General features: G+C 42.7%; 1 long non-coding RNA gene across 1 annotated transcript; it reads right to left on the reverse strand.

Moving 5' to 3' along the window:
• Nucleotides 1-12,479: 12,479 nt before the first annotated feature.
• On the reverse strand, nt 12,480-13,136 carry LOC125386594. The gene is made up of 3 exons (XR_007226917.1): nt 12,890-13,136; nt 12,776-12,823; nt 12,480-12,701 (listed from the first exon to the last, which is right to left on the reverse strand). It is a non-coding gene; the product is annotated as an uncharacterized LOC125386594 (long non-coding RNA).
• Nucleotides 13,137-18,874: the final 5,738 nt, after the last annotated feature.

Consider the following 18,874-nt stretch of genomic DNA (forward strand, 5'->3'; position numbering starts at 1 on the left):
ATTGCTTGTTTCCACCATTAAGACAAAAAAATAGACTGAAGCTACTTATTGCGATCTCAACTTAAGAAAAGAGACACTTCTTTTGATGTATATGCGAAACGGGAACATGTATCAACCTGGATGATGACCTTCATTATTAGATTGAAATTTAGATTTAAAAATTTGTATTTCAAAATGTGGTAAGAAGAGGATAAAACAAAGTGCAATTTTCAGAAGAAGTTAATTTTATCAGCGAATAGAATTGTTAGTATTACTGAAAATTGCTTTTATTTTTACTGAAATTGATACTAAGATCAGTGAAATTATTATTTTTCTAAAAATATTCAAGCGTTGAACTTTTTTTTCGTGGGAAAATCCTCATGGACAGTGTCGGGATAGCGTCGGACTTACCGACTAAAACCCCACGATGGCCTACTTGACGCCTAATAGGGGTGCACCGGGACCTCTTTCGAAATTCAAGCCTTGAACTGCTCCGCATATTCATCGAATCTGAGTATTGGATACAGAAAATATCCGGGTAAATTTAGTCAAAAAAGTTTCCGCAGAAGAAAGTCAATTTCAAATAGTAAGTTAACTTGAGAGAATTACATTTTAAAGTTCTGGAAGAATAACATAATTTTGCACAAAAGTAATACAAAAATGAGTACGTCGAGACGTTTTACAAAAGAAATAAAGCATGAAATGTTATAAAAAGTGAATCGTTTATTCGTTTTACAACATGTTTTACATAACATGCTCTATCAGTTTGTTACTTCAAATTTGTATTTTATTTAAATTTTCATATATAATTTTCATAATATATTCATGAAGTAATGTTGAATATATAGTATAATGTTACAGGCCTACTGCGAGAAACACATCTTAAAAAAACAGCAACACTAGTAGAGAAGAAATGTTTAGGCCTAAATCTAAGTATGATATAGTGTTGAAAAACTAAAATTAATATATCGTAACAAGTAAAATGTATCTTCATAATCTATGTTCTACTAGCGATTTTCCACATGTCCAACGAGATATGCAGTATAGAGGACGTATAAATTTGTTTTTTTAGTTATGTTGAGTCACGAATCAGAATATTGATTATGTTATTTTCCCGCGGATTGTAAAATCATAAATTGTAAAAGTGTCACAGCTCATTTTATTATTGTAGTTTCTGTTCAAAATTTGTCAACTTATATTGCGATCTGGGGATTACGGTAGTGAGTATGCAACAATTGAATGCCCCAGCGAGAAGGACTCGGACATTATAATTATTCTTATCGTGGGTTCGATAATAAAATATCGGGTTTATCGGTCGTATACAGAGCTCGATCGTTCTGGATTATAGTCTCTACTTCTACGATTTCTTCTTGCTTTTGGCATTTCTTTTATATGTATTGTCGATCGCACTTCGGAAATATTGTACTATGTGATATATTGATTAAACTGTCTAAATATAACTATTTGATGGTTAATAACTATTGTCGATACGTTCTTTATGACCATAGGCCTCTACATTAGATGTTCCTTTGTTGCAAATTGCGTCGTGTTAATCTGGTCAAGTAGATCCCTTAAAAATCTACATAGGTCGGTTCCATATTTTCTTCGATTACTACTTTACCGGACGGTTTTCTGGCTTGGCTAAACGTTCGAAAATTAATTCATTAGGAGAAAACTTCGTTCTTTCGTGTACAGAAGTGTTATAGGAGATCATGGCCAACTCCTCCCACTCATTCTAATTCCTTGCTTTTTCTGCATATAATTTGAGGTATCCGACTAATACGTGATACAGTCTTTCTATCGATCCATTGCTCTGAGGGTGGTATGTTGTTGTAGTATACTATTTTATTCGAAATCTTTTTGTCACCTTCTTCATTAACGAAGTGCAAGTATTCAGTTCTTTCCGCTGGAATAGTGAAGGAATACGGTTTGAAAACATTAGTTGGAAACAAGTTGGCTTTTTGTATAGGGCTACATTCACCTTACGGACAGCGAATTGGAGGGATTATTTGCGGAGGATGAATGAGTTTCCTGAATGCCTTCCATAGTGTGTAGTTGGAGTAAGCTGTGGGAGACAGATTAGCGAGGTATTGAGGTGATAAGGTGTCAATTAATTTTTCACAAACACCGGAGTATACCTAACTACGTAGTTTATTAGAATATACCCAATGCGTACACTAGTCGTACAATACACTTGCTGCCTCGTTTCGCGGTCGCTAATAGATCGGCGCAAAGAAGTATCGGTTAATTGTTGTTGCTCGTGTCTCTCGGTAATTAAGAATCCGTCGCTACCCTGTTCGCTATATTTATATCCGCCGGAGTTGACGAAAGGCGTTGGGATTTGAATTTCGAAGATGTTCTCGAAACGTCCCAACGGGCGCCGAGCACTCGACCTTGTTTACAATTGTTGGCTTTTTTGGGTTTCCGTAAAAACGACGGATTTGGACTAACGATCGGAACCGCCTAAGGTCGATGGATCTATAATTAGCTCGTGTTTGAGTAAACACGGTTTCTAGTGTAGCGGATTTACTGGGCAAAAACCATAATGACTTTTGTCGACAAGTACCGCTACAGTACCCCTCTGCCAGTGTTAACGTTACTTCTTTTATGTTGGCTTACTTATGATAGCGGGGGTGCCCTTGCTAACCGCTTAATTCAAACCCGCTTGAAAGCGGTCGGGAAAACGAACTTTCCGGCCCGAACGCGTGGTGTAATGCGCTGTTGCGTCTTCGTCGCTTTGTTGCGCTTGCTCGCTGCTTTGCAGTCGGAAGATTTTCCTAGGTACAAACACGTCGTGAGCTTGTGCCTTCCTTTCTAGGTGCTCGATATCTTCCGACACGATGAAGGCGGGTTTTAGACGGTCTACGGAGACTTTTACGCTTTTATCCTTCACGCGTATGGTAAAGGTTTTTTCCCCACGCGCTATCACTTGATAGGGGCCATTGTACGGCGGTTGCTGAGGGCCTCCGATTGCATCGTGACGAACGAACACGTACGGCGACGTTTCTAAATCGCGGAACATGAATGTTTTCTTCTCGCTGTGTTGTGAAGTCGGCAGAGGTCTGATCTCGCTCATTCGCTCTCGCAGATGGTTTGCGAATTCCGCGTTGGCCGGTTGTTTTGCTGGTACGAAAAATTCCGCTGGCAATCGTATGCCCGTACCATAGATCATTTTGGCTGCCGTTGCGCCCAGATCTTCCTTGATAGCGGTTCTAATGCCTAGAAGAACTATGGGAAGGCTTTCGACGCAGTTGCTCGAATTGTGGCATTTGATTGCGGCTTTAAGCTGCCGGTGGAAGCGCTCTACCATCCCGTTGGACGCGGGGTGATAGGCTGTGGTACGCAAATGCGTAATGCCGAGCATCCGGCATAGTTCTTTGAAGAGATTGGATTCGAATTGGCGTCCTTGGTCTGTTGTTATTTTTGCTGGGACGCCAAACCGCGCTATCCATGTAGAAAGGAGGGCCGAGGCAACGGTTGTCGCTTCCATGTCGGCGATGGGGATGGCTTCAGGCCAACGCGAGAAACGGTCGATGCACGTTAGACAATATCGGTAGCCTTGCGAATATTGCATCGCGATAATGTCCATGTGTACGTGCTCGAACCGGCCTGCTGTTGTTTCGAACGTTCCGACGGGTGAGGATACGTGCCTGGTGACTTTGCATCGTTGACACGGGATACATTGCCGTGCCCAAGTCCGGCAATCTTTGTTTACGGACGGCCAAATGAAACGCGACATCACCAACTTTTGCGTGGCCCGTATCCCTGGGTGGGAAAGTCCGTGGAGCGAATTGAATATGTCGCGCCGCAAGGATTTCGGTACGTACGGTCTTACGATATCGGCTGATACGTCGCAATATATTTCTGCGTCGTGACCAGGAAAGCGTTTCTTCTTTAACCGTAACGCGGTTGTACCGGAGTTGACGATATCGCTTAGTTCGTTGTCGTTTTCTTGCGCGGCGGCGAGAGTTTGATGGTCCACGGCCTTCCCTATTGCTTGGATGCGTGACAGAGCGTCGGCTACATTATTATCTAGCCCCTTTATGTAACGTATATCGGTGCTGAATTGACCGATGTAGTCTAGGTATCGAAATTGTCGCGGCGAACACTTTTCTAACTTTTGTCTGAACGCGTAGGTAAGAGGTTTGTGGTCAGTATATATTACGAAGTTTCTACCTTCTAAAGCGTGTCGGAAGTGTTTGATTGCGGTGTATATTGCGAGTAGTTCGCGATCGTACGCGCTATATTTTTGCTGCGCAGGGGTCAGAGATTTCGTTGCGAACCCTAGCGGTTGCAATTCGCTATTCGCGTGTTGTTGTAATACCGCTCCCACTGAGTAGTCGGACGCATCTACCGAGAGGCTGATGGGCGCGCCAGGTAATGGCCGACCAGGTAATGGGCATGTTGCCCTTTTTCGCCCCTCGCAGCAAATCGTTGAGGGGTTGTAAGATTTTGGCTACCGCCGGTATGAAACGTCGATAAAAGTTAATCATACCGAGGTACCTGCGGAGTGCCTTGATGTTCGCGGGGAGCGGTGCTTCATTTACGGCTTTAACTTGATCGGCGAGCGGTTTTATACCCTGCGCGTTTACCGTATGGCCAAGGAAGGCTATTTCATCAACGCCGAATTCGCACTTTGCAAGGTTGATTACTACGCCGTAATGATTTAGACGTTCGAACAAAATCCGCAAGTGCTCGCGCTGCTGTTCTTCGGATTCCGAAGCTACCAGGAAGTCATCTATATACGCGTATACGAAATCTAAGCCTCGCGTGATTTCATCGACAAAACGTTGACACGTTTGCGCGGCGTTTCGAAGCCCAAACATCATGTTGGTTGCCTCGGAAAGGCCGAATGGTGTCGCAATCGCGGTTTTTTTAACGTCTTCAGGCGCGATTGGGATTTGATGGTAGGCGCGCACTAAGTCAATTTTTGAGAAAATTCGCCTACCGTGTAGCTGCTGCGCGAAGTCTTGGATGTGCGGTGGAGAGTACCTGTCGGGAACGGTGCGAGCGTTCAGCGCCCTGTAGTCACCGCAGGGTCGCAGACTTCCATCCTTCTTTAGGACGACGTGTAGAGGAGATGCCCAGGAACTCTTCGATGGGCGCATGACTCCTTGTTCGATCAGCGTTGCGAATTCCGCCTTGATTTGCTTGAGACGGTCTGGTGCGAGCCGGCGGGGTTTGCAATATACAGGTGGGCCAATATACACATACCATGGTTTCTATGTGGTGCTCCACGCCGTGCCGGATTTTCTCTCGCCCAAAGGCCGGTGGGCGCGTTAGATCTGGAAATTTTGCCAACAGTTGGTGGTAGACCGAATCCCCATTTACGGTCTTAATCATAAGTTGTTTGCAGTTGGCGGCGTATCCCCTGGTCGTTAGCTGGGTTGTTGTGTCGAGAAGACGTTTTTTTCTTGGGTCCACAAGCAACCCGTAATGGCCTAGGAAGTCTAGGCCGATGATGGGGGTTTGCACATCGGCGACCGTGAAGTGCCATTTGAAGGCACGTCTGAGGGACAGGTTCAGCTCCATCGCCAAGGTGCCGTACGTTGCGATGCGCGTCTCATTGGCAGCGAATAATTCGTACGCTGTTTTCTTCACGTCCCTGGATAGCCTGCTTCGGGGATAAACGCTGATGTCGGCCCCGGTGTCCACTAAGAACGAAGTTTTCGTTCTCTAATCCACGATAAAGATGCGGCGAGATCCCAAGCCGTCGTCGTCCGCCGCTTTTACGGATGGCTGGGGTCGTTTCCCGACTTCCACTTACACGGGATGGTGCATTTCGTGGCGCGATCGCCGAATCTCGCATGATAAAAGCAAATTCCGTCCTGACGCGGGTTGTCTCGCGAACGGGAACGGCGCCGGGTCGAGTGAGAGAGTTCGAGCGTCTTCGCGGTCGACGATACCCACCGATTTTTAAAGCCTTAATTTCTTCCCGCAACCTGCTGACCTCGGCGGCCAGCGCGTCGTTTTTGTCTACGTGCGGTGCCGGTGGCTCGGCGATTGTGCCCACCTTGTGCGCGCGCTGGCCGATACGATTGTACGCCTCGTCGATTTTATCCGCGGTCCTGGTCAGTTTCTCTATGCTCGTATCGTCCACTGCAGCCAGGACTTCCCTGATACGATCTGGGAGGCGATTCTTCCACAAGTTTAGTATGAATTCATCGGACGCTAGAGGGCTAGATAATTTCTTTAAATCGTTGTAAAATTGCGAGGGCTTTCTGTCGCCCATCTCTTCGCGTTCGACTAGCCTTTCAACCTTGGCGCTCTCCGATTCTGTCAGGACGCGAATCAGCTCGCTCTTCAATTTATCGTACTGGCCGGTGGCGGGGAGGTTGGTCGCGGTATCCTCTATCTTTGCCAGGTAATGTGGGTCGAGGAATCCCACGAGGGCTAAGGCTTTCTCGTCGTCGTGGCTAATGCCGGCCACGCCGAAATACTTCTCTAGAATCGAAAACCAGATCCCGGTCTTCGTAGGCATGAAGGGCGGCACGCGGAACGAAGCACCAGCTGGAGTTGGTTTGCTCTCCTTTTCCATCGTGTGAGTTGCGGACAATACTGTTCACACTGCGACTAGTCTATCACTGTCACCTCTTACACTAAAAAAATCACGTCGGGGTCACCAGTTGAGGGGATAACCAGTTGAGGGGATAAGGTGTTAATTAATTTTTCACAAACACCGGAGTATACCTAACTACGTAGTTTATTAGAATATACCCAATGTGTACACTAGTCGTACAATACACTTGCTGTCTCGTTTCGCGGTCGCTAATAGATCGGCGCAAAGAAGTATCGGTTAATTGTTGCTGCTCGTGTCTCTCGGTAATTAAGAATCCGTCGCTACCCTGTTCGCTATATTTATATCCGCCGGAGTTGACGAAAGGCGTTGGGATTTGAATTTCGAAGATGTTCTCGAAACGTCCCAACGGGCGCCGAGCACTCTACCTTGTTTACAATTGTTGGCTTTTTTGAGTAGCTGACTCGAGGTCTATGATCACGGCAAAAACGACGGATTTGGACTAACGATCGGAACCGCCTAAGGTCGATGGATCTATAATTAGCTCGTGTTTGAGTAAACATGGTTTCTTGTGTAGCGGATTTACTGGGCAAAAACCATAATGACTTTTGTCGACAAGTACCGCTACAGTATTTTTGAAAACAGTCATTTTTGCAATTTTTAAGGGTTTTAGTTAGTTTTCTTGTTTCGTTATTTAGCTTACGCTTGTTGTCAGGTGCTCTATGACTCGACACAAAATGACATTACAAAAATGGGGACAGTATTTTCAATCGTTAGGTGACAAATACATTCAATGCAAAGCACGCGCTATGCGGCTTAAGAATTAACACACCTCGAGGTAGAACACTAGAAAAATATATTAGAACTAGTAATCTCGACATATTATCCACAGGAAGACCAACATGCTGGCTAAACATAATTCCTGATTTGAAGTCGCGAATCACCCTCTATCATCGTATCACTCCCTGCCGGCTGAACGGAAAAGGCAGCAACTTCGACGCCGACTCAACGTGTTAATTGCCGCTTTCAACTGTCGATGATTTTTTTGTTATATTTATAGTAGGTTTACACAGTTCTTCTTTGTTCGTTGCTATTTTTTTTAAATTATATGAGCGCCCGACAATTTCCAACGTTTAACTGAAACCTCCTTGAAGTCGATCAGGAAATCTAACCCTTCTGCCCGAACGCGTGACGTATTTATTTGTCGTGTTTGTATTATTTTCGCTTTCTTGACTTTCGCTTTGCCACCATTTTGTCCAGTACCATTGATATTGGAAGAACGGATCCGATGGATCTCTATCGCCAGGATTCGCTGGATTTCTCATTTGGTAAGGTGGTACCAGATTATCCACGCTGAGAGTTTTGTAGCCTCTCTTCACCCTTTTGAATCCGGACTGTTGCACTGTTCTGTGCACCAATGGATCCACTTTCAACCTTTTCATGTGAGGCACGGATCTCTTGTTCCTTGCATGAGGTAGGACTTTGTGGACGAAGTGATATTCCGTTTGACTGCCCAATATCGATTCAAGATTGACAAATCCATTTCTGGCTGCCACGTGATCGGCGACATATATTTCCGCGGGTTGTTTCATCTCTACGAAAACCGTGTTCATGAATACCTCGGTACTGCTGCCGGCGCATAGGAGCGCGATCACTGCGAGCAGCATCGTGTACAGTGCCCGCGAATGTGAGATTTATCACGTTAACTGCCACAACACTCGTATTCGGGAGTCGGGAAAGTTTCCTGTAGGGCCGCGTAACCCGTATTCGGGTGGCGCTTATTTGACTACTTACGAAGGATCGTCATAGGTATTTGAAAAGATATTCCAGAGGAAATAATAAAACTATTGAATTGTTATAAAAGTAATACAAAAATGGTTTATTAAAAAAATATTTAGAATGTAAAACTTTAAAGCATTCTATACATAACTGAGGTTGGTCGAGACAATTTGGACAATAAGTTGTTATTTTCCTTAAATTCTTTTGTGTCTTTGTTCGGTCCATTTGACGTCTTTTATTTGCATAACACAGTTTGCATGCGTGTCTAATGTTTTCTCCGGAATCATTTTTCCGAACGGCGATATTGTGCTGATTCCGTCGAAGACAAGGATTTTTTGTATTTTCAGACAACCCAAATAATTTTGCAGCTAATAATTCTCAAAATATTCTAATATTTATATCTGTAGCGACTCTCGACAACAAACTAAGATCGGACGACGGTAGAGCAGTGGTTGGCGCTGTAGATTACGAAGGTTCAAGACCAGGTTCAAATTCCGGAACTCGTAGTCCGAGTTTTTTCTCCAAGATTCCTAATTGAAAAAAAGACAACACGGATGAGGACAGAAATCCTATACACCAGCAGTACCTAACACGGCTGTCCACCTCATATCCTTTCTTATTGCAATTTTAGAAACCGTCAAAGCGTTTACAACAGAAATTTTCAGAAGGAGTTGAATGCTAAGTTTTCTGTACCATTTGGTTCCTTTTCTAATTGTGGTGGCATAAGAAACCATTTGGTCGGAATAATCTATACCACACTTTTCCTTCATTATATTCGACAACAGCTAGTGGTTTTAATGTTGCGAACAAACGAAGCGAGAGATCATTCTTGAGACCACCACTTGAGCGACTCGCATTACTAAAATATCGATGGGAGTTCCTAGCAGAGAACGCTTGATACGCGTTCCATGAACGCGTGACCTGAAGATTTCATTGAAGACACGCGTAGCAGTCAATGTGTTATCAACGTACGCCCCGTGCCTGTCACGATGCTACTCGTGATGACCGCGCTCCTATGCGCCGGCAGCAATGCCGAGGTGTTCACAAACACGGAAAGACATGTCGCCGATCGCGTGGCAATCAGAAATGGATTTGTCAATCTTGGACCGATATTGGGCAATCAGACGGTATGTCACTTCGTGCATAAAGCTCTACCTCACGCAAGGAACAAAAGATCCGTGCGTCACATGAAAATATTAAAAGTGGATCCATTGGTACACAGAACAGTGCAACAGCCCGGATTCAAAAGGGCGAAAAGACGCTACAAACCTCTCAGAGTTGATAATCTGGTGTCACTTTACCAAATGAGAAATCCAGAAAATCCTGGCAACAGAGATTCGTCTGATCCTTTGTTCCAATATCAATGGTACTTGAAAAACATTGGACAAAATGGTGGCAAAGCGAAAGTCAAGAAAGCGAAAATAATAGAAATACGACAAATATATACGTCACGCGTTCGGGCAGAAGGGTCAGATTTCCTGATCGATTTCGAGAAGGTTTCGGTTAAGCATTTTGAAAATTGTCGGACACGGGAAGTACCCACGCAATTTTTAAAAAATAGCGATGAACAAAGAAAAACTGTGTAAACCTACTGTTACGTTGCGTGAAATGGTCCGCGCGACGTAATTCATTGTCTGACAGTTAAGGCCCAAGCACCGTTAGAGAAACCCCCAATAAACCTAAGGCCCCACCATAAACCGAATCTTATTAGCTTGCAGGAACCTTTAATCCTGCAAGTATTTTCGGTTTGTAGCTGGTACATAAAACAGTCCTTAGGTCTATTGCACGTTCTTACAAATTACGGAGAAAGCAGGTAGTTACCTAATGGGAAAAACGAATAGTTACCTAACGGAAAAGCTGTTTTTTTTCCATAAAAAATGTCGCCCATGAGCCACTTTGGTAGGAGGCTTTTTCCTTCTTTCTTCATTTCTAACGTTGGTCATAACCAATCGGCATCGCGGATCGTTACCCTCACTTTCCTAACTAAAAGTGTGAGCAACGAATTCGCGTTCTTCGTTCAAAGGGGACACCCTTACCGAGCTTTCCTCTGTAATCACATAAGAACGAACTTCACTTGTTCACGGACCTATAGAACAGTCAACTTGTTCTCATCAAAGAATATTGTACATGTATATCGCATCTTTATACGCCAACTCATCGTCTACGACATGTATCATAAGCAACGGCGTAAACTCATCAGTGTATAAAGTTGTGGGAAATATATATTTTATAACCCCAATACACGCACATATACATATGCACATATTTTACATATATTTTACATATACAGACATACAGAAATTGTTAACACTTAATATAATCAAAATCGAAACAAAGGACATCGCGATAGAGCTCGCGAAACTTAAGTACACAATACTACACTATTAAAACTAGTTAACATTTTAGCAAAATTTAGAATTACATAAGTAAGTTTTACATATTAAGTATGTATTTTCAAGCTATCGCGGGGAGACGCGGTCGTTAGACTACGCGTCAACGGGAGTCGTAAATTCCCGTTACGATTAGAATGATCGACACCACGAATAGTTCGATCCCCGTATTTCGGTTAGGATAATAGGGGTGATTCAGTTAGTATAACACTGTGGTTCACAGAGTTAAAGTATATATTTCCAACACTTAGTCTACACGATTGAATAGATATAAACACTTAATAACTTATCGCATTGAAATAATATAGATGTATACCATATAGAGCAAGGCTCTTACAATTGAATTTATTCTATTAGTAGAAGTAGCACGGTAGGAGACTCAATAGAATAATCGAATGTTTGACAATGTCGCGGACCGACTTGAGTTGCGCTCCGTTGGCGTTCTATTTAATGTTAGAAGTTAGACGTTAGATCTTTGACTAATTGGTCGCTCTTGCGTTCATTCGGAAGAAAGTTCGGTGTGGGTGTGCCCTTTTGTATGACGAACGCGGATTCGTTGTTCACACTTTTCGTTAAGAAAAGTGAGGGTAACGATCCGCGATGTCGATTGGTTATGCCCTGCGATGATGCTTGAGGGATGAGTCGGAGGCCTCCTACCATAGGGGTTTATAGGTGACCTTGTTCATGGGAAAAACCTGATTGCTTTATTAGCTAGTCATTTGGATTTTCCCTAATGGGTGCGTGCTAATGGGTGCGTGTCCGCTTTCTCCGTAATTTTTAATTGCGCCTAATAAACTCAAGAACCGCTCTAAAAACCAGATGTGCTTCGAAAATAATTTTAGGCTTAAGAAATTCTTCAGGACAAAGGGATTGACCGACGACGCCCGTTAGTACAATACAGTAAAAGTGAAAGACTATATTGGGTCCTTAAGTTTATTGAGGGTCGAAATGACGTTACGCAGGCCGCTGGCTGTCCGGTCGCGAGGGCTGGAGTGCAGATGCTTTAGGCGACGTAACAAAGTAAGTAAGTAAGAATTACATATACAAAGTTCACTTTCAAATAATCTAAATGAATACAATGAAATAAAATATGACATTACAGTATTAAAACTAACATTGGTAAATCTAAAGAATCTTATATGAAAAATTACATTGTGAATATACATGTGAATATATATATATACATATATATTATTATATCGAACAACTACTAATCTAATAAAGAAATAAATATACAAAACCACCTTGTGAAAATTACATTACTGAACATTCAACTAAACCAACTGAAGATTTAATATAATAATATATATAATAATATGTATATATAGATATGTGAAATATCAGCGTTGTATATAACCAAAAACAATACAAATGTCACATGACTCCTTCAACAACTTCGACTCTTCGTTCCTGCCTACAACACCTCACACGATGACTGCGTCTTCTGGGGCCACTCACGGATTCTTTACAATCCCTCTTCTTCTTGCACTGAGATACCATATGCAGTGAATAAAACATGAAAGAAGCAGGATAAACTAAATAAAAGAAATTATAACAAGATACACACCGAGACAGTCCGCATGGGAACCTTTGTCAAAGATACCTCCGTGTCCATCGTTAAACGCATAATAATCAAGTTGCACAAACCTCATCCAAAAGCCGACACCACTCACAGCGTGCCAATGCAAGGGAGGAAAACGAATAAAATTGTATCGCGTGAAGATGTTTCACCACTTTCCATAGATCAGTAACTGTAGTTACACAACTAATAACCTAATAACAAGAAAGTAATATAAAATATACATGATTTAATATATAGCAAATATGGACATACAAATCCATAATAAGCAAAATATATCTTATATTGTCAAATAAAATCAAATCATCAAAGGATCATCAGGACACGACGCCGACGAAGGAGCCACTGGGCCTACTTGTGTGGAAAACCGCCCCTTCAGCATTTTCCTTCGCACATGTTCACACATGCACGTCGATCACGTCATCTTGAACCATTCACATATCTTCCTCCTCTTGCGCTAAAACAAATTCACAAGTTCAAGGAAACAAGCAACTTGCGAAACAAGATAGAATATTAAAAACACATACTCACACAGTTCGCACAGGCGAAGACGCTTTCGTGTCCATGACTCAACATAACCTGTAATCATCAAAGAAGATATAAAAAACCTCCAATAAACTAAAATATCGAAATTAGCGATCATACATTAAAAATTACTGATCGAAATTCGTATAACCAAAATTCATAGCACGCCATTACGAATACAAGATAACCTCAAAATATAAAACTATACACCTTTATAATTAAATCAAACCCTCACGATCACATTACAACCACTTCACGTTCATTTCCCACGAAATGATATATTAAAACTTACTATTATACAAAAATACGTTATTGAAAGAAACAAGAAATAACGCGTGTTACACGTGCAAAAGTCTCGGCGGGACAACGAGATGTCATCGCTATGGAGGATTCTAGGAGCATCACAGATGTACCTTCAGCAAAGACACGTTGCTGCACGCGTATGGAAAGTCCTTGAAGCTTTGGCAAAACGGATTGCACGTGCCTTGATCGTTCCCATTGGCATCAGCAGGAAAGGTTTCGGAAGGATTGCAGACGCAACCTCAGCGAAAGACAAACCATTACAATATCCACATTTTATCACGTATTTTGAATGTTTCCATCAGCATCGAAAAGGTATACGAGAAATCAAGACACGGCGTAAAACGAAGCGGACAAGACATCAGCAATCATCAAAATCCACGTTCTCTTACGTACACTGGCGGAAACCCTAAAAAACTGCAGCATTACGATTCCCACAGGAGCGAATTGTCACGTGGCTATCATCTCATTGGGGATGTAATTATAAATAACCGTAGCGACACAAGACAAATGTTAATCAATAATTATTATTAGTTGGCTCAGTTCGTTTCAGTTAGAGTTAATTATTCATTATTATTAGTTGGCTCAGTTCGTTTCAGTTAGAATTATAATTATTCATTATTATTAGTTGGCTCAGTTCGTTTCAGTTAGAATTATAATTATTCATTATTATTAGTTGGCTCAGTTCGTTTCAGTGAGAATTTAAAAGTTTTCTTTTAGATGGCTGAGTTTGTTTCAGCGAGAATTTAAAAGATTACTATTAGTTGCTTCAGTTTGTTTTAGTTAGAATTTAAAAGACTCTATTTAGTTGGCTCAGTTTGTTTCAGTTAGAATTCAAACAGTAGCTGGCTCAGTTTGTTTTCAGTTAGTATTCAAAAGGATCAGTTGACTCAATTTGTTTCAGTTAATATTCAAAAGTTTAGTTGTTTCAAGCTTCTAGCTAGTTTTTCAGTCTCAATTTGTCAAATCTTAGTTAATTCTTGAGGAGATTCATTCATTCAGTTAACGAGATTTATTCTTTCGATTCGTTTGGTCGATTTTGTTATTACGCGGAGTAGTTTGAGAAGAACAACAATTGTGTTCACCGTTACCTCGCGAGAAAAATCTCCGAATAATAATAAATGTATTCATCGGCGACCTGTGGGTCGAATTACGGATTGTTAAACGCGTTCGCATCGACACACTGTTACTTGCGCTTCTCAAGTTAAATAAAGATTTAAAACTCAGAAAATTATAGAAGTGTGAATCATTGTGAAAACCGGAATCACTCCAGCGTCCTGTTCGCTCATCAGACATCAATCACGGCGAAAATTAAAATCCTGACAGTATCTTACCCGTTCATCAGCGGAGGCCAACATCAGGTTAGTCAAATTTTGATTAATATTGAGGTGATGTGCGTGGTAGGTATAGAAGAATCACTCGGTATTGTTTAACAATAGCGGTTTATTTGCTTGTGTTCGTGGTATACACTAGCGCGCCGAAAGCACGGTACAATTATCGGTTCAAGATTACAAGTTCAAGTTCGGTGCGATACTTTACGCGGTGGTTCAAGTCGAGACGGTTGCACAGATGTCGAGGGATTCAGATTCGCTATTACGTACGACTGCGGACGAACAATTCAGATAGGCGTCTTCCAACTTCCCTTGCGACTCGCCATAGAACAGAATGAATCTGTGTCGCGATGATGCTCCTTAGGAAAACTGTGATTGGGTGTGTCTAAGGGTACGGCATCATCGAATTCGTTAAGAAAAGTGTTAGTTCAGAGAGTGAGGGAAATGGACGTCGCTGTTAATTGGCTAAATTGTGAGTTGGTTGTTGGAAAGGGATGGTAACTGCCCTTGAGAGAAAGTTGCTAGCGAGAAGCGTCGTACGTGAGAAAAAGCAGATTTCCCGTAGTGGGTGGTATGTGTAGGGACTATTGAGACAAAGGCTATTTGTCCCTTTAGAGAATCTTAGCTGCATGAATCCTAAGATTTATAGCGGGTCCTTAGGCTCTGTGTAAATATTCGGTGAGAGTGTATCGACATCTGGCAATCATCTGTTCGAAGGGTAGAGTCTGTGTAGCGAGGCACGAGACAGAAACCGTTGGGAAGTTTGCTGTCGAGTGCCGCTACAATATTAATAATTCGTTACCATTCTGCCAATCGGAGCGTTTATGTAATAATTCTGTCGGTTTGTCTCTCGAATAAAAGTCATAAAATACCTATACCAACATTATCCAGCCGGACTAAATAAATACGCGTGCCAATAATAATTGTTTATACCGAACAATCCTCTCCTGTGCTAGTATTCCTGCACACAGCAGGTTAGCCGAAACGTGGAGACTATTGGCCAGTCGCCTTGAACTCTAATTAACGCTACGCACGAGTATTTGGTTTAACGATAAAATATCTAATTGAAACAGCCCTTAGACTGTTTCTGGTGGCAGCAACTACCGTATTGGTTGAAATTTTCTATTATAGATCTCAAAAGGTATCGTTCAAGTAAAACAAATAATTTTTAATATTTCAAATTTAAATAGCGAAACGTAACAGTTGATATAGCGGCACAAGAGCTAGAGGACAATTCGAATCATGTTGTTGTTTTGCCTCGGAGTATCACCATCGTTAGGACATACGTAATGTAATAATAAATAAACTCCGGGCAAAACAATGCTACATAAAACCGTCAAACAAAATCGAATTTAAATCTTCTGGTATTCTCCCGACCAGTATAAATGAACGAACACGATCGTAAGGCGACCAGTTTTCCAGTCTCAGTCTCGAACTATTTTATTAGCGACTAATACACAGTCTTCAACGAATCAGTTAGTACCGAGCGTCTTAGCGAACATTCTCTGTATTTATTAATTACTTTTAAACACATTTTACGGTTTCAATATCGAGTAATCACGTCGGAGTCACCGCTTGTAGAGGATGGTTGATCGCGTGGTTTAAATGACGAGATTACTCGATATTGAAACCGTCAAATGTATTTAAAAATCGATCGGTCCGCCCTCCAGATACCCAAAAATCTAAAATTAGCCGATCCAACATTTCACATACCAAGCCCGATCGAAATATTATTAAGCTCGGGACCAACTTTAACATCATTATGTGTCGGGCAGATTAAAATACCACAATCCATCGATACTGAGTTATGTTTGCAAAAAACTCGCTTCTGTTGGGTTATCGGGGGGAGCCCACCCGCGCAATTGGGCACACATTCGTTTCACACTACCACACGCGATCTGACGACAACCACGTTCCCATCGTCAGCATCGCAACCATCTGATTCAACGTCACAAAACGTCTTGAATCAGCCCATCGCTCGAGATTCTCTGGATCGGAAGAAGCTGAATCCCGTCCAGGACAACAAGGATCAAATTCCGCCGACGGAAACCATCACCGCAACTCAAATGGCGATCCCGTCGCATACCACGCGGAGCTCACCGCGTGATACTCACAACGTGTCACCCACACGCGATCTGACGACCACGTTCGCAGCGTCAGCATCGCAATCATCTGATTCGACGTTACACAACGTCTTGAATCAATCAATCGCTCGAAATTCTCTGGATCGGAAGAAGCTGAATCCCGTCCAAGACGACAACGGTCGTACTCCTCCGACGGAAGGCACCGCTTCAAGTCCAGCGCCGATCTCGTCGCATACCACGCGGAGCTCACCGCGTGATATTCGCAACATATCAATTACCCGCGATCTGACAACCACGTTCGCAACGTCAGCATCGCAACCATTTGATTCGACGCCACAAAACGTCTCGAATCAGCCGAATGCTCCAGATCTGCAAGACCGGAAGGAACTGAAGCACGTCCAGGACAAAAACGGTTATACTCCGCCGACGGAGAACACCACTTTACATGTTACACATGACATGGACATCATATCGGAGAGTCTTTCTCCGGGACCTAACGTGAAGAATTCTTCATCGCCATGGCCAAGAATAGCCACGCCTAGGAGTGATCCAAATCGAAATAATCTCCAAGTTATTACCACCATGACTAATCACTTAATTGTCGGTAGTTTTCAGAACGCGCCAGCTGATCTCAACACTTGTCCACTAAGCCCACAGATCACTACGTCGGACAAATCTCTGATTTTGTGTTTTGCGGATTGTTGGACCACGCCGGTACAACTACCAGCCATCAGCGAGAAGGCGCAGTACGGATGGATCAACGGGGGGAGCCTCGTCCCTCAATCAGCCATGACCTCCTCCACGCTTCCACAGCCGAAACGAGAACGAGGATGTCCAAATGACATGAAATACTTTCACGGGTCTGATATTGCGGAAATACCATACAAGAAAGGCGAAACCTGCCCAAAGTCTTACCACGAAACGATCTACGACACGTGGGACAAGATAACTCAATTGGGGCAGATCATCGGGGGGAGCTCAGTCCCCCAATCAAACACAAAACTCTGCGACGTGTTTGACCCTATACCATGGGCCACCGGAGTTTCATTCAATGACATCTCTTGGGGCGCACTATTTAAGGATACCTCGTGGGCCGAGGTGTTCCTCGATACTTCATGGGCCAAGCAGTTTCACGACACTTCCTGGATCGTGAATTTCAACGGGCTTTCCACGCAACAGCGCACCAGACTCCAGGACAGACAAATACCCTCATCGCATCCGCTTTTCGGCCGTATCATCGAATTCACCCTGCCGACTATGGCCTCCTTAAAACGAACCAGACACCACCCACATACATAATTTTGATCGGTGCCCTCTCAACGGGGGGAGGATGTTACGTCGCGTGAAGAGGTCCGCGCGACGTCTTCTATTGTCCGACCGTAAAGGCCCAAGCGTCGTTAGAGAAACCCTCAATAAATCTAAGGCCCATCATAAACCGAGTCTCATTAGCTTGCAGGAACCTTGAATCCTGCAAGTATTTTGGGTTTATATCTGGTACTTAAACAAGTCATTAGGTCTATTGAGCGTGCTTAAAGATTACGGAGAAAGCTGGTATTTATAACGGGAAAAACTGGTAATTATATGATAGGGAAAACTAGGCATTTATAGAATAGAAATGTCTGGATTTTCCTACGAGTCATGCCGATGGGGTGTTTACATCTCCCATTTTCAAGCGTTAACGTCTTATCCAATGGGTAGCGCGGATCCTTGTCCTCATCTTTCCTAACTAAAAATGTAAGCAACAAATGCGCGTTCTTCGTTCAAAGGGCACACCCATACCGAACTTTCCTCCGTAATCACATCAGAACGAACTTCAGAGTTTTTCATCATCTCTCGCGGTGCCCACAAGTCCGACAGCTCTCACGGGCCTAGAGCTCCTATAGCTCTCACTCTCTCATCTAAGAATAATCCTTTTCTTCGTTATCTGTATCTTAACCAACGGCGTTACTACCTTGTGTGATTGTATAAAGTATTGGAAATATATATACTTTAACTCTGTGAACCACAGTGTTATACTAACTGAATCACCCCTATTATCCTAACCGAAATCAGGGGATCGAACTATTCGTGGTGTCGATTATTCTAACCGTAGCGGGAATTTACGACTCCCGTTGAGGCGTATTCTAACGACCGCGTCTCCCCGTGATAGCTCGAAAGTACATGGCCATTGCCCAAATTGACCTTTATTTAACAATGAACTACGATTATTTATATTCTAACCATCGGCACATAATACAAGAATATTCAAACTGTATACATAATTAATATTTAATATAAAATTAGATATTTATTTTAATTACACATTGACTTTATTATCTATCCTATCTTCCTGTCTATGACCTACGTCCACCTTAACATGTGACTCGTATAATAGTTATTCATTCGTTATA

This window comes from Bombus terrestris, chromosome 16 (genome assembly GCF_910591885.1).
Source record: "Bombus terrestris chromosome 16, iyBomTerr1.2, whole genome shotgun sequence".
Taxonomy (NCBI): Eukaryota; Metazoa; Arthropoda; class Insecta; order Hymenoptera; family Apidae; genus Bombus; species Bombus terrestris.